We start from the raw sequence: 16,803 nt of genomic DNA, 5'->3' as shown, positions 1-16,803 counted from the left end.
TCAACAGAGTCAGAAGCAGGAATTTCCCTGTGCCGGCCATTTGTAATGACAAGGACGGCAACCTGCTTACGGTATCCTGACCGAACTTCTAAAAGCGGGAAGCGAGCGGCTGTACTAGGCGATCCACCAGATAATACTAAGGATTTGGGCGGATGAGCAAAGCCGAACGACTTCATCATCGATTCGATTGTTGCAACTATCGAGGCATTACGTTGCTCAACTCCGCATATAAAGTGCTCTCCCGTATCCTGTTCTTCAGATTGAGACCGTTAACGGTATCCTTTGTTGGCGAATTCCAGGCTGGTTTTCGACAGGGGCGTTCCACGACGGATCAAATCTTCACCCGACAGATCCTCGATAAATTCCGGGAGTATAATGTGCAGACGCACCATCTGTTTGTGGATTCCAAGGTGGCACACGACTCAATGAAAAGAAACGAGCTGTGGCGGATCATGCTGGAACACGGTTTCTCGACGAAACTATTTAACCTGAGTCGTGTGACGCTGGAGGGATCGAAATCATGCGAGGGGATAGCTGGCGAGAAATCAGCCGCGTTCGTAACGTTGGATGCACTGAAGCAGGGGGATGTGCTCTCTAACTTACTGTTCAACATCGCCCTTGAAGGTGCAGTACAAAGAGCAAACGTGCAAAGAAACATCACAAAGTCTCACATGCTTCTTGGTTTTGCGGACGAAATCGATATCATCGTATCGACCGTAGGGCCGTGGATGAGGCCTTCGTACCTTTTAAGAGAGAAGCAGCGAGATTGGAACTTGCATTAACTGCCAAACTGCCAAAACGAAATACATGGTAGCTGGCAGGGAGCGTGGGAGTTACCATGGTGTTGATGCTGAGGTGGAGATAGATGGGGAACGATTTAAAGTGGTTGACGAATTCGTTTATCTTAGTACACTTGTGACATGTGACAACGATATGAGCCGTGAAGTGAAACGACGAGTTGCAGCTGCAAACAGGGCCTTCTACGGGCTACGTAACCAGCTAAAGTCCCGTAGTTTGCAAACTCGCATAAAACTAGCGCTGTAAAGGACGCTGATACTCCCGGTGCCCTTTGCGGTCATGAAGCATGGACACTGAAGGAAGCTGATCGGCCTGTACTCAGAGTTTTTGAGCATTAAGTTCTGCGATCAATACTTGGCGACGCATGAAGGTAGGCAGGGCAGGCTTCAGTGGGCTGGACATGTAGCCAGAATGACTGACGAGAGAACCGCCAAAACTATCTTCAGTAGAAAACAAGGAAGAGGTCGTCGACTCCGTGGTAGGCTTCGCACGTGGTAGATGTGCGCGGTGGAAGAAAATGCACGATCTGCTGGTGTACGAGGAGACTGGAGAACGGCTGCCCAAAATAGAAGAAGTTGGACATCTTTAATTCGTTCGTCCCTAGACCGGTGAACGGTCCGTTAGCCAAGAAAGTAAGTATATTTTCCTTTTTTTTTCCTTCAGCGGATGATACCAAATAGCAAAGTGTCGCTTAAAAACCAATTTTAATCAAAACCAAATTTTAGCGAAACAAATAGTACACGATTACACTAGTCGACAAAAGCGAAAACAAACTTACCCTTAATTTCAAAATAGTTGCTCTAAAAATATTATAGCTTTTTAATCATTGCTGGGAATTTTGGAGCCTCTAGTGTATGCAAAAGCGCGACGAAGTGCGGCAGGGTAATTGTTCGCCGGGTTGGTCGCTTCTATGTTGGTTTATGGAAAAACTAATTTGGGTCTCTAAAAATGGTTAAAAAACTTTAATTCTTCTTTTATACTAGTTAGAAGTCTAGGGCAGACCCAGTGTTTACCATTGTTAAATATAGACTTGAATATATAAAGAAGGAATTCTTTTTCTATTTAGGCCGATACAAATTTCATTTTCATTTTATGACCCCCCCCCCCCCCCTTCAAAACTGTTGAACATTGGAAGGGGAAGAAAAAAAGTTAAAGCCGTTTTGTTAATATTATTGACTTTTCGACAGCGTATATGCTAAATTTAACACAAACAAGTCCAAAGACAGTGAAAGTGTCATCAAAAGGCAAGCAAAGTTTTTAATAATGATAATAATGTGATATTTTTCAACACAATTTTGCATGCAAGTTACAAACGTCGTAACTTGCACACAATTTTTCATGAAAGCTATTCTTTTCTTTCTTCTCAGTGTTACTTATTTTTTGCCTTCCGCTTAGCTTTTTTTTTGATCGTAGACATAAAAACTATTCAAAATTTGTATCAGCCTTATATCTAGAGAAACATTTCAAAAGGTCCTATCTGCTTTGAACGATTTCCTGAACGATCACTTTCATTTAATCACCACAACTTATTAAACACCTTTTATGACACGTTATTTGCACAAGTTGATAGCGAAAGGATCACTCTAGCCTTCTGAACGAAAACCACGCTTGGGAAAGTTACTAAAGCTGAACCGTTACCAGAATGAAAAGACGCTCCAGGAAAACGATGATATCAGATAGGACCTTTTGAAATGTTTAGCTAGATATATGAAAAATCTAAAACTGAAATGTGATAAGCGGCGTTTATAGAATACGTTATTCTAGAAATTATCCATTGACAACCTATAGCTTTTTCTCGTCATTATTACGAAATATAGAATTATGCGACAGAGGTTTAAATACTTCAGACCTTTTCAAACGTGAGTCCAAATAAATTTTCACAAAAAAGTTTACAAATACAAATGAACTCGGAATGAATTCTAGTTTGTTGGCAACATACAAATGTAAAAAAAATAAGATGTCATGAAGGTTTTTCACGTTGTAAAAATGTACATTTTGACACACACACCCAAAATCCGGAACGTTTCCGGTGTCCGTCTAGTTTGTCTAGTTTGCAGATAATACTAAGAAACCAGGAAACATTTCCGGTAAAATGAAACCTACCGCGTGAAAATTGATTCATTTTTCGTTAAGTTATGGCTATTTTAAAATTGGCAAACTATTGTCTGTCGCAATCATTTTTTATATCCACTATACAGAAGATATTACATAGGAATATTATATAGTAAAAACCTAAATTAATCCACCTAACGGTCAGACTCAGCCTTTCTCATTCAAACTTATTATTTGTAAAAATAGATTTACAGGAATGCTTATATCCAATAAAGGTATATTCACTCTTTGGATTCTAAAATATTGAAGTTGTAATTAAAGTATAAAATATTAATTTGACGTAATGTTAGTGATTAAGAAATAGCGAAATAAAAGAAATGACTCTAAATTTCGAACAATTTAATCACGAGCGATACCGGGAACGTTTAGATAGTACGATACCACATTTAAATCATGTTGAGGCCATATATATTGATCAAAGCAGGTATAGTTTTGAATAGTCTTTGAATTTCTTTTCTTTCCAAAACTTTTGAACCACATATCAAATTGATATCAAGTTTGTTATTTGTAAGTTTGAGAGATGACTCGTTTGTATGACACTAGTTATGTTCAAATAAGTCGTGTTATACTTGAGATAATAGACTTTCGTTGTTTTACAAATTAAAACATAACGATTGCTTAAGTTTGATCACGATCAAATGAAAAGGTAACGTATAGGGCAGCCAAACTTTGAAAACACGTGTTCAAACATAATTCATCAGTCAACCCTTAACTAGCACGTTCATCTGATATCAATATTGTTCAAATCGGTTGTGTAGTTTAAGATAATGAAGTTTCGTGATTTTCACATTTCGATACATTACAGACGAAGTTACAGTCCGATTACAGCAAAATTCAATAGGGTGTTATGAGACAGCTCGACCTTTCATTTGATATTAATTCTGTGGAAATCGGGTTTACCATTTCTGAGAAAAGTGAGTAAGTCCAAATAGTTTTCGTAATATGTTTCTTTTCATAGCTGGACTTCACATTTTTAAACATAACAGGCAAAGTAATAATTCGTTTGCAAAAAAACATCATTGGGGTCTTAAGGGGCAACAAGACCTTCCATATGACACTGATTTTATAAAAAAACGGTCCAGCCATCCCAGAAAAACATGAGTGAGATTAAATAGTCTCCAGAACACGTTTCTTTCCATAACTTCTGAACCACATGTTCAATCTTCATAAAATTCAAAAGTTAAGGGTTTTTTAGGTAGCCCGTTTGGTTTTATTGAAACCAATTTTGTTAAAATCGGTTGTGTAGTTTCTGAGATATTGATGTTTCGTGATTTTTACATTTTGATACATCACCTCTAAACTAGAAATCAGATTACAATAAAATTCAATAGGGTCTTATAGGGCAATTAGACCTTTCATTTGCAATTAATTTCATTGAAATCGGTTCAGCCATCTCTGAGAAAATTGAGTTAGATTGGGAGAGCATTACACACACATGCAGAAAATGCTCAGCTCGTCGAACTGAGTCGAGTGGTATACGTCATTCGGCCCTTTTGAGCACTTTTAAACCTTTAATTTTTGCAGTGATTGCTACACCTTTCTAGGAGAAAGGCAAAAAGTGAAATGACAGAAATGACTTTTAATTTCAACTTCAAACATTGAAATAGTACAATATCAAATTTAAATGATGTTGTAGCCACATATTGTGATCGTAGCTTTAGTTTTAAACAGTCTGCGGGTTACGTTTCTTTCTATAACTTTCAAACCACATGTTTAAACATTATGAAATTCATTGTTTAAGGGTTTAAAAGCCCATTAATTTGAATTCAACTATGTTCATAGCTTCTGAGATATAAGAGCGATTTTCACATTCTGAAGCAGCGCCAAAAATAAAAGTTTGATTACAATGAAATTCAATAGCAACCTAAGCGGCAAATAGACCCTTAAGTTGACACCAAGATAGAAAGAATCGGTCAGACCATCTCTGAGAAAAGCGAGTGCGAAAAATAAGGTGCACATGCACACGCACACACCCACACACAAACATATACACCTATACATGCATATATGCAGAAAATGCTCGATTCGTCGAACTGAGTCGAGTAGTATATGACATTCGGCCATTTGGATCACTTTTCTACCTTTCTATTAGCCTGTGATCGTTAGGAGAAAGTCAATATGTTTACTTTCTATATGTGATTTCACATTTTTATGAACAACGGACACAGTTACAATCCGATTGCAGTGAAATTCAATAGCAACCTATGGGGCAACTAGACCTTTCATTTGACACTAATTGTGTGAAAATCGGTTCAGTCATCTCTGAGGAAAATGAGTGAGTTTAAACAACCTCAGGATAACTTTTCTTTACATAACTTTTGAACCATATGTTCAATCATAACGAAATTTAAAAGTTAAGAGTTCTGGAGACAGCCCGATCATTTGAAACCAGTTTTATTGAAATCGGTTGTGTGGATTCTGAGATATTGATGTTTCGTGATTTTTACATTTTGATACATAACCTCTAAACTAAAAATCCGATTACAATGAAATTCAATAGCAACCCATGGCGCAACTAGACCTTTCATTTGCAATTAATTTAATGAAAATCAGTCCAGCCATCTCTGAGAAAAGTGAGTGAGAAAAAAAAGTTGCACATACACACACACATACACACATACATACAGAAAATGCTCAGTTCGTCGAAAGGGGTCGAGTGGTATACGACATTCGGCCATTGGGACCACTTTTATACCTTTGGCTTTTCCAGTGATTGCTATACCTTTCTAGGAGAAAGGCAAAAAAATGGAGACTGAATATGATTGAATCCGACCTGTATTAGCTATATTCTACATGAAATTACTCTAGAACAATTTTCATCATATTCAGTTAAAGGCTTGGGTTATTACCATTTGCTAACAAAACGCAGCAAACTAAACAAGTAGCTCATGATGTTTTAAGGCAAACAGCAATTAAAAAACAAGCTACACACGCTCAGTTCAACCATCGCATCATGTTTAATGCTCTAAACTGACACCAACATATAAATAGCATAACCATAATACTCAACGCGTCAGTGCGTCTTGAGCTGCCCGACAGATCAGACGTATTTTCGGTTGCTTGTGGACTGGTCTTTGACTGCCTATAGCTTCAAAGTTTGTGTTTTGTCAGTGTGTCTTTTAAAGATTACCTGGAAGTTAACTTACATCAGTCTTTGTCAAGACTACCTATTTCTTTCTTTCTCAATACTTGCAATTTGATATTATTTTTGAACTTTTTTCGTATCACCTGAAATGACAGGAAAAGAGAGGCATCTCTTTCTGAAACTAGCTTATACAGTGAAAATTTGGCGAAATTGAAATGTTCGAAAGTAAAACTATTCAAAGTGAAATTTCTGTAAAAAAGGAGAAAGTTCCACCTATTGTGGTAACTATTGCTTCTGAATTTAATATTTTTAAAAGAGAACTTTCTACGTTTCTCTCCAACGTCAAAGTTACTTACCAAATTGGCCGAAGAGGCGCATGCCGTTTACTGGCCCAAACATTGAAAGATTGGAATCGTCTTATTCAGTATTTAACTGAAAAGATGTATAAATTTTTTACATATGATACGAAGAAGGCCAAGCCGTTCAAGGTCGTATTGAAAGGTCTCACCAACGATCAAACCGTTGATGAGATCAAAATTACTTTGACCCAAGTAATTCTGATGAAACAAAAATCACGAGGCGAAAACAGTCAGCGCACTGGAATTTCCCTTACTAATTATTTAATTCATTTTAACCGAAATGAGGTTAACAACTTAAAATTTTTTGAAAAAGCACATGCTTTGTTTAATGTGCATGTAAAGTGGGAAATTTATAGGAAGTATGGCGGAGGTGAAAAGCATATCACCCAATGCCGTACTTGCCAACGTTATGGCCATGGTTCCAAATTCTGTAACATGGACCAAAAATGTCTTAATTGTGGAGACTCTTCTCACAAAAAGGACACATGTCCTTTGAAAGAGAGTAAAAATTTTCGCTGTGCGAATTGTAATGGCAACCATATGTCGAATTTTTATCAATGCCCAGCCCGTTTAGCAATTGTTAAGGCAAGGCAAGGTAAACAAAATTCAATTTCTCAATTGAAACCAACTTCAAAACAAAATTCTCCAAGCGTACCAGTGACGCATAGTTTACCTACTCATTTGCATACCCGTTTAACTTATGCACAAGTTACAGGTAGTTCGAACATTATACCGCCTAGTGTTGGTAGTTTGAAAATGACCGTTAATATGGGTAAGCAAAACACGCTAGAAAATAATTGTACACCTATTACCCCAGCTAATATTGCTGCTGAAAATATTTTTTCTAATGTCAACTGCCTGGGGCCTATTACGGCAGGTAAACTTTCTTTTTTTGCAACAGGCAATGTTCGATCTTATGAACGCCATGTTGCAGGCAAAATCAATGTTTGAAGCCAAATAGGCACAAATTTTACTATTAAAATTGTTTCTAATTTAAAATTTAGTAATGATTTTAAATAAAACAATTATAATATTAAATTGGAATGCTCACTCATTGAAGGCCAATGAGAATGAGCTTTTTAATTTTTTAACAGTAAATAATGTGCATATTCCAATTATTACTGAAACATTTTTGAAACCTAACATAAAATTAAAATATGATCCCAATTACGTGGTTCATAGATATGATAGGATTCAGGGTTCCGGCGGTGGATTTGCAATTTTTATTCATCGCCGAATCAAACATCGTGCTCTTCCCCATCTTGAGACGAAAGTTATTGAAACTTTGGGAATTGAAGTTCAAACTGAACTTGGGATTTTATTTATTGCCGCAGCATATTTACCATTTCAATGCACACGCGAGCACAATTTTTTTTTAAAGGTGATTTACAAAAACTCACCAGAAATCGTTCGAAAATTTTCATAATCGGCGATTTTAACGCTAAACATCGTTCATGGAATAATTCTCAAAGTAATTCCAATGGCAAAATTTTATTCAATGATTGTTCTTCAGGATACTATTCTATTTTGTCTCCGAATAGTCCTACATGCTTTTCTTCTGTAAGAAACCCTTCAACAATTGATTTGATTACACATGCTGACTTTGATTCTGACCATCTTCCAATAACTTTTTCTTTATCACATGAATCAGTTTTAAACCCTATGAGCTCTGTTTTTAATTATAACAAGGCTAATTGGGAAAGATACAAAACTCATATTGAGAGAAATTTCAATAATGAGCATGATTTGCAGAACGAAGTGAATATTAATTCCGCTTTGGAAGCATTAAAATGTGCAATTGTTGATGCCAGGAATTATTCTGGTCCAAAGGCTCAAATGAAATTTGATTCACCAATAATTGACGAAAATCTTCAACTTCTAATTCGTTTGAAAAATGTCCGCAGACGTCAATATCAACGTTCTCGTGACCCTGTTTTTAAAACTATTTATTGCTCAGCAGTTTGAGAGTGTTCATAACTCAAATTTGAATTTTGTGAGTCCAATTGAAAATGAAGTCACACGCCAATTTGATTTAATTTCTTCCCAAAATTTTTTACCTGCAGAAATAATTGAAACTAACTTGAATGAGATTGAATCAATTATTAAAAATTTCAAAAATATGAAAGCACCTGGTGACGATGGAATCTTTAATATACTAATCAAACATCTCCCTGAGAGCACAATGGAATTTTTAGTGAAAATTTTCAATTGCTGCTTTAAAATTGCATATTTTCCCAAATTATGGAAAAACGCAAAAATTACTCCAATCTTAAAACCGGATAAGAACCCAGCTGAAGTTTCAAGTTATCGACCAATCAGTTTTCTTTCTTCAATAAGTAAACTGTTTGAGATAATTATTCTTAACAGAATGATGTCACTAATTTATGATAAAAAACTTATTTTCAAAGAGCACATTGAGAGTATACAAGCCAAGTGCATCAAATATACGAGATGTTTATATCCTCTCATTACCAGGAATTCTAAACTTAGTTTAAAGAACAAACTTTTGATTTACAAACAAATTTTTAGACCAGCAATGCTTTATGCTGTACCGATCTGGTCAAGTTGCTGTTCAACAAGGAAGAAAACGCTCCAAAGGATTCAGAATAAAATTCTGAAAATGATTTTGAAGCGTCCTCCTTGGTTTGGTTCACTCGAATTACATAGACTTACTGGTGTTGAACCATTAGAAGCTATGTCAAATGAAATTATTAACAATTTTCGACAAAAATCGTTGAAATCCTCAATTGCTACGATAAGCTCTCTTTATAGCCAATAAGTTAGCAATTAAGTTAGTTGTAAGTTTACTTCCCCTTTTCTGACAAGTAGGTTTAAATCCCTACGAATGATAAGTCCTAATTGCGAAAGCAAACAAATCCTAACAATTAAAATTACAAATTTCTAACAGTGTTGAGAAGTCACCATTTGTGATTGGACACACATACTCATTATTTAATAATATTTATCATAAATACTTAAGCTACTAACAAATCCCCCCTTAAAAAAAAAAAATAATACTCAACGCGAGCCCGGCCAACCGCCGATTGAATCATCAATACACTAGACTTCTACTGCATTAACCGTGCTACAACGCGGACAGCCGCACAAAGGAGGATTAGAAGTAAAAACAAAGCGAAATTGCGCGCAGTCACGGAGCTTACATGCCTTGTTTTTCACGGTGGCGGCAACGACGGCGGGGACAGCGTCGTTGTGGCCGACTCTAGGAGTACATACTGTGACATTGCCGAGTACGATCGGATCATGGCGCTGCAGCGAATAGCATGTGTTATCTTTCGATCTGCTGCTCGGAGAGTGACTTAAAAACATCATTATTTTCCTTGTCTCCCAAGGATAACACCGAACTTGTAATGGACTTCGCCGTGATGTTTCGTATCACTCCGAGGCAAATCCTCCCCTGGATTGCGAGATTATGCGATATGGTTGGCGCTATGAAGAAATAGGTAGAAGACGAAGCGGATAAAACGTATAACCATACAAATAAAGAAAAATTGGAGCAAATTTAATTGGTCGACTACTCTGCCTGAGAGCTACGTTTCTCACAACGCTTATTTGATGCTCGGTATAAATTTCGGGATGGTAACCTAGGTATATGTTATGTTTGCATAGTCTGAACTAGATTCACTTACCTTTGTCAATGAAAAAACTCCTGAAGAGGCTGCTCGTATCTGCTGACACGCGGAGGAGAAGCTTGAGGTACTGGACGAAAATAACGTTGATTGTAGGCAGGACGACGAATAGGATCGAAGAACTGTCGAATCGCTTGCAGTTTCGGTAGCTCTAGAGCATTTCGTTTCTTTGGTTTTCACTCTTAAACGTAATTTTACCTATTTCTAAACAATTCTGATGAACACAACTATCGAGATAAAAAATATACAACTTTTCGAACTAACACATCTGACCGTGCCATTGTTGAACAGGAAAATTAAGGTGAGAATCGACTACGTCATGGTTTTTGGAAGAGTTGTTTGTTCTATTACTGAATTTAGTAGATGATGTAATGACAAAACTATATTTTCCGTGTGCAGGAAACCAGGATAATTTTCTCCTTCCTCAGAAAAAAAAACTTTTTCATCGCATACAGCGTTTTATGTTTGTCACAAGAATTGGTTTTACGAAAGAGGAAAAAACACTTTGACAGCTACGGCAGCAAGGAATTTAAATTGTATTCTGAGCGCTGTCGCAATTGACGTATTTGATGCACATACGTATGTCCGTGGATATATTGAATTCACATACAGTTCAGCGACAATATGATTTAAAAATAGGGGAAATAGAAGCAAACATGAACTTCGCTCATTAAGTATAGCTATGAAATTACCCTGAAAACATAAAAGAAACGCAACAAATTTGAATTCATTACGTTGGAATCAACTTGATTCGAAAAGAAAACTTGCATTGCGCTATTGTGTCACAGACTCAACCCACAACTACATTGAGTTATTTTTATCTCTTTGAGTTTACTTCGAATTTTCAAATGCATAGTGTTAATAAACCCATCAAGCAAATCCCAATTCCTCTAGAGCTCCTGTCACGACAAAAAAAAACATCAAAAACAACGCTCCTCGCGTTCGGCCCGGAAGATTCATGGCAAGAAAGTGCGACAATTTTTCCCACTGAACCCAACCCACTAAGCATTATTCCAATCGTCCGTCGCTGGTGTTAAATTTATAATCCTCTCTTTTCGTCACATTCCCTGTCGGGATCGACCATGAACGAAGCAGATTCGGTACATACTGTGGTGTGATTCGGCTCTGGTCGTGGTGTGTAGTGTAAGCATGTTCCGGTGTGAACGAGGCAGGATGATCCCTACCTGGCTCGAACCGGGCGGGCTGGCAAAACGCCAATCGACACTGTCCCCATCAGTCAGCCGGACAACAGAAAGATGAGGTGAGGCGTTGGTACAACCGGGCGATGAAAATTCGAGAGAAGCACACACTGCTATTACCGATGCATGTATAACGAAAGCAGACTCTGCGATTGAAATTGGTAACCGGTGGAAGCATGGTTTGTCCGCTCCCCTTTGAAGTGCCGGGTGTAAATTTGCCACTGTTAAGATCGGTGCAGTGGGTAAGTAACCCTAGGAGTGTACCGCAGCACGATAGTAAGAAGGGGAAGCACCGTAAGAAAGAAATCGTTTACCGGTGGTGCTTGTTTTGATTTGCGATCGGTATTAGCATTACGTTACGGGGTGGCAAATGTTTTCGAATGTGACAAAGGTGGGTGTTAAAAGCTGAGCGAACAATCCACGTGATGTGAAATAGCTACTAGCTAACATCGTCATTGTTAAGTATCACGAGTAAAGAATTTGGCAAACTGTTGTCGGATTTGTAGCTTCGCCTTTGTAGATAGCTTATGATTTATGGTGTTGAAAGCAATTTCGCTTTCACTATCAATTTCTGTGCTACGTTGAACATGAATTGTATTATTGTTCATTGCACTTACTTTGATGTTTACTTAACTACGCAACTGAAGTAACAGCTTTACTATTTTCTACTATTTTCATTCCATTAAAAATAGAAAGATGATACCATAGAAAGTCACAAATCTTATTAGATTCCTATTAACTAGAAGAAGGATAACATTTATATAAACTACTTTGCAGCTCAAATGTTTTTTTTTTCTATTTTGCTTTAAATTTTGGTCTTTAATTTGAGTGCCATTTTCTGACAAAGCTCGTTGTCACCAATTCAAAGTTGTGTTGTTCCACTGGAAACCAAGAATGAACATTTTTTATTTTGATGAAACTTACTGAAACTATCGACTAGACGACACGTGGTTTTTCCACAAGTTTTTGGACCATTCTGACTCAAGTGTTATTTTTCACTCAAATGTCAATAGACGTGGTTTTGGAAATTGAAAACTGGAAAAATTTCTTTTCAATCATATATCATATATATAAAGACATATGAAATTCCGTAACGCAGTTAATCTTATTGTTATAGTTTTCTTCGTTTCTGTAGGGTATTCGACTGTAGAAGGGTCAAATGCCGGAACCGGGATTACGCCCAAAGGCCGAAAATCGGTTCAAGCCGTCATTTTTTAAAACCAACACAGTAACTTCAGAGAATCGAAACAATGCACAGTGCAAGGCTGCAAATTTTCGACAGTGCAAACGAAAATGACAAATCAGCATTTTCACTGTCTCAAATTGATCATCAGTGCCACCAGTGTGAATTTTCAATGAAAGTCCGGTCATTGAAAGAAATGAGATCTAATATCGAAATTATTAGATTTAAGCCAATTTATTGCATGAAGCCGATGAACTGTATAAGCATTTACATTCTCAACCACGTAAACATCGCTATTTGCGCTTTTTTATAGACAGCGTTTTACAATCTTCAGAAAAATTATGGGCCCATGAAAATCGCACAACTTTGTAGGATTGAAAAATGTAAAAAATAATGGGAAAAAGTTATAATGGAAAGTGTAAATTTTTGGTCAAAGACATGACGTCATCTAGAGTGAGACAACAATAGGTTTATTATTTTTATTCTTCACTTTCTGTTTTCATTATTCATTTAAAACTTCCTTGACAGAGCTTACGGATTTTACAGAACTATTATGTGCGGCTATTGTAATGAAAATATAAACAATAATGAAGTTATTTATTACCAATTAAAAGAAAGACATTCAGTTAACCTTTAACTTTTTCCCGCTCGTGGTGACTCTGGAGCACCAAAAATTGTATTGACCATGTCTTGACAGAAAATAGTTTGTTTGACTTTTTTTTTTCTACAAAATTATGAATTTATAATACACTTTAAAGTTGGCATATTAAATAACAGCTTAAATCAATGTGAAAATTGTTATAAAGAAAACTACAGAAGAAAGTCTGCATTTTACGATGAAAAATATTGTGATTTTTTCGTTTTTTTTTTAACAACATTCATTAATTGGTTTCAGAATAAAAATGAATTTAACGTTGATCTATTGTTCATTGACTGCAATGAATCATGAAATTAGCAATTTTTATTTACTTTGCTTGTTTATATGGTGCCTCAGAGCACCACTGGGCACACAGATGACGAAAAATTCAACCTGCTATAAATTATATTGGCCAGCATAAAAAGACAACCAGAGATGTTCCCAATGTGATCGCTTCACGCACTCTAGGTGTTCGAAATATGCAAAAGGAACATTGGATGAAGAGGAATTGTTTTTTCATATTTCATCAGATATAATTCATCAAATGGTCGTGAACTTAGTTTTTTCTTCGAAAACTACATTGTTTCATTTTCTTTTTTGATAATTTCGAACGAATACCATGGAACGGGGTGAAATTGATCAATTTTTATAACAATTTCCAATTAACTAGCTTCATGTACATTTTTCCCGAAATAGTATAATTTTAAAACAAGTACTGGTATGTGCTCCAGTAAACCTCTATGGCTATTGGTGAATTTTCTATCGTCTACTTCATGAAATAAATTAGATAATTCTATGAGGTAATTTGGGGTGAAATTGATCACCATTGAAATCCATACATTCTTTTGGCAACGTGCTTTTTTTTTCGATGTGCTAAAGATAAATGATGATTTCTGTACTGAAAAATATCATTTACACCTAGTTTGGAAACGAAAATAACGATATTTCAGGTTAAAAATTTGTTTATTTTGGTTCACGAGCTGCTTGTTGCTCAATTTGCTCTTATTCGATCGTCGTTAGACCGATTTCAATTCGGTTTGATGCAAAAGCTCAAAAACTAGCTCTGAAATTAAAATCTTTGTGGTTTCCTGCGAATTCATCAGTATTTCTTTAATGGTATAGAATGTTCCTTGCTGAAAATTACATTTTTTGAGCTTTTATCAAACTTTACTCACTTCTCCAAATTTAACGTAATTAACCCTCAACTAAGATTACTTTAAGCAAATTCAATACTTTTTTTTTGTTATTTGGAAACTTGTTTGATCAAATTTGATTGAGTTTTGACTGAGTTGGAAGAATTTTTCGAAAATATGAAAAATTGCACCGGGCAGGCAAGGGTTAACTTTGACAGGTATGCGACTCATGCAAAAGTTGCGTTCAAGGACACGTTAACATTGCATAGTGTTGTAAGAGCAATATCTTTTGATAAGTATTTTTCATCACGAATTTTCAGGTGATCAATTTCACCCCACTGATCAATTTCACCCCATTCCACGGTACTTCAAATAGTTAAATGCACAATTTTTTTCGTGTTTTGAAAAAAAAATCCCTGCTGCGCTCAGAGCATCATTTCAAATTTCACCTTTTTCTTCAAAGTGGAATATTCTACACTAACTTCAATTAGTCTATAAAGTATTTTGCCCAATTTTAACCCGTCAACTTTTAAATAATGAAAACCTCGTGAGCGGGAAAGAGATTATACTACTAGAGTTATTCAGAAAGTAGTACTCAACTCCGCCTGTGACGGTTCTCTTTAGTTAAGTTTAGACTTTACGAATAGACTTAAATTATTGAGAACTGAAGCAGAAGGGTCCAAAGCCCCTGGAAAGGAGGATGGTTGCAATAGCCTTCAACAATGGCTGTTGTAATAGCTTTTAACAAATTCCCAGCCGCTAACGAAGTTAACAAGGAAAGGGAAAGGGGAGAGCCCGACGGACTGTCTTCCCGATCCGGTGACGCAGTCGAATGACAAAGGGAAACCTGAGTCATCTCGTGTTTCTGTCAAACGGTTCTCCCAATCGCAACGGCGGCGCCTAGAGAGACTGCTAAGCCAAGGCCACTCATGTGAGGAGGCCAGGTCAGGTCGCAAATAAGCGACAACGGTCGACAAAGACAGCGTCGCCAAACACGAGCGCTGAAGGCCCGAGCAGCATAAAGCTCCGGGACTTGGCATGCACGTAACCACCTGCACCGCGACAAACAACAGGGGTAACTTATAGGGAGATGCTGGAGCATGTCAATCACATCGATTGACTATCCAGTCTGCCATTAGGCCCGAATTCAGGAGCTGCCGTCTAAAAACCGGTACCCTACAACTTGACTGTGCCGACAACGACACAGCTAGGTGGCTGGAGACTACGGCATGTTCTCTCAAACTGTGAGAGGAAGCACACCTCCGTGTCTTGCACACCAAAGACCTGCCAAAGGCCCTATGATCCATAGGGTACTTCCAGGACAGTGTGGACACCACAAATGAGAGAATACTCCGTCTACTGCAAAACCAGAACGACGGTTTCTCTACACGTGCATGGTGAGTATATCATCGAAACATTACTGGAAAAACTGTCGAAGGTGTAGCTGGACCAACAGTCTACTAACCTGATGGCGGTAGAGAGCCTTCTGCTGAACTACAAGTACGACAAAGCACGCATGCGGCAGATTGGCAGAAAGTCATCTAACACAGGCGCGAAAGGCTCTTGTGCTAAGGTAGGAAAGGTACGTTAGGAGACTCCCTCCTAACCTCCCTGCACTGCTACCACCTGCACGATGCACTACCGCGATAGCGAAGAAGGTTCCGCCGAAAAATCTAAAGAGGAGTAAGTGTGAGCATCTGACCAGTCGCGGCCCTCAGAGCCGCATACCGCCGCCTGAACGTGAGAGTCGCACTGCTGTCGCCTACCGTCTGCTGCAACTGAAGCCTATTGCTGAGGTTACGCAGTCAACCCAACCCAGCATCACCGCTGATGGCAACCGTCCACCAATCGGGACTCAACTAGATCCGATGAAGGACGCGTCGTCAACATCGTGAGCAGCATACGCTACGTTCAGGTGAATCTGCATCACCCAAAAGGCGCTTCTAGTGCTCTTTGCAGGAGATTCATCAAGGATCAGCTATCCGTAGCGCTGATCCAGGAACCATGGGTTCACAACACCAGCATCCTTGGATTAACCAACGCGAACGGTAAGTTGATCTATTGCAACCCACAGTCAAATCCCAGGACTGCAATCAAACACTATAACGCTGAGCTACGCAAGGCCAAAAGGAAGTCCAGACTTCCACTCTGTGAAGACATTCAGACTCTGCCTGAGGAAATTCGACTACAAAAAGCGATAGCCAAACATCATACGAATGGTCTTCGGTAATTGAAAGAGGAAAATGGTGGTAGTCTGATTGTCACCACCAAGAAACGCTGGAGGTTATGAACACCCACTTTCTCGGGTCGACAGTAATCTGCGGACCGAACGCTAAAGTGCTAAAGAACCTCGGATCCAGACGCACAACGTCACGTAATTCCGCAGGGCTCACTCGTCCACTGTTCACGGAGACTTTTATCAATCGGGAACCTCGCTTTTTTGAGCTTCTGAAGTCGCCAAAACCGGACGGTATTCTGCCTTTTCGAGCCAGCTTTACTCTGGGACATATCCCAAAGGAAGGCAAAAAAGACAAAACATTGCCCAACGCTTTCAGACCTATAAGTCTGGCTTCACCTCTTCTCATGTTGAAGGAGAAATTTACGGACAACTAGATTCGCAGCGAGGTTGTGAAGGAGTTACACTTGCATA

General features: G+C 37.9%; 2 protein-coding genes across 2 annotated transcripts in view; both read right to left on the bottom strand.

Annotated features, from left to right (window-relative positions):
- The window catches only part of LOC129724684 (neuronal calcium sensor 2), a 273,798-nt gene extending 263,774 nt beyond the window's left edge, over positions 1-10,024 (bottom strand). The window contains exon 1 of the mRNA XM_055679786.1: positions 10,002-10,024. The gene's annotated coding sequence lies outside the window, so the exon portion shown is untranslated. The remainder of the gene's footprint in view (positions 1-10,001) is intronic.
- LOC129724685 (neurocalcin homolog) overlaps positions 1-16,803 on the bottom strand; it is a 324,802-nt gene that overhangs the window by 301,920 nt on the left and 6,079 nt on the right. The window lies entirely within an intron of this gene.

This window comes from Wyeomyia smithii, chromosome 2 (genome assembly GCF_029784165.1).
Source record: "Wyeomyia smithii strain HCP4-BCI-WySm-NY-G18 chromosome 2, ASM2978416v1, whole genome shotgun sequence".
Lineage (NCBI taxonomy): Eukaryota > Metazoa > Arthropoda > Insecta > Diptera > Culicidae > Wyeomyia > Wyeomyia smithii.
The sequence above is the reverse complement of the archived record's forward strand: the minus strand, read 5'-3'. Positions and strand labels throughout refer to the sequence as shown.